At 37.5% G+C, this 582-nt stretch overlaps 1 non-coding gene across 1 annotated transcript; it reads right to left on the bottom strand.

Moving 5' to 3' along the window:
• Positions 1-266: 266 nt before the first annotated feature.
• On the bottom strand, positions 267-373 carry LOC133833553 (small nucleolar RNA R71). Its single transcript, XR_009892928.1, has one exon. It is a non-coding gene; the product is annotated as a small nucleolar RNA R71 (small nucleolar RNA).
• Between the last annotated feature and the right edge of the window lie 209 nt (positions 374-582).

The following is a 582-nucleotide window of genomic DNA, read 5'->3' as shown; positions in this document are numbered from 1 at the left end:
TACAAAATTGTGTACAATTTGGAGGGTTACCAAATGAGAATCCAAATCTACATATCACAAATTTGTTGGAGTTATGTGCAACACTCAAAATGAATGGGGTGAGTAACGATGCTGTAAGATTGAGAATATTTCCATTTTCACTAAGGGATAGAGCTAAGATTTGGTTGATGATGGGAAAGGTCCCATGAAATCTATTCTTTACAAGCCAACTCTATACTTACTTGGGAAGATTTAGCTCAGAGTTTCCTTGGTAAATATTTTCCTCCAGAATAAGAGGAGAGATTAACAACTTCCATCAACTGGATGAGGAGTCTTTGTATGATGCATGGGAAGGATTTAAAGAGTTGCAAAGGAAATGCCCACATCATGGAATAGAGAAGTGGCTGTTAGTTCATACTTTTTACATGGTTTGGGGGGAAATACAAGGACAATTATAGATGCAGCATCAGGAGGAGCGTTTATGAGAAAAAGCACTAATGAAGCATATGAGTTATTGGAAGAGATGGCTATGAATAATTATAATTGGCCTACTGAGCGCGAGAATAAGAAAGTAGCAGGAGTCTTAGAAGTTGATCCAATAGC

The sequence above is a fragment of the Humulus lupulus genome, chromosome 4, assembly GCF_963169125.1.
Source record: "Humulus lupulus chromosome 4, drHumLupu1.1, whole genome shotgun sequence".
NCBI lineage: Eukaryota > Viridiplantae > Streptophyta > Magnoliopsida > Rosales > Cannabaceae > Humulus > Humulus lupulus.
This window is presented reverse-complemented; position numbering and strand designations above follow the sequence as displayed.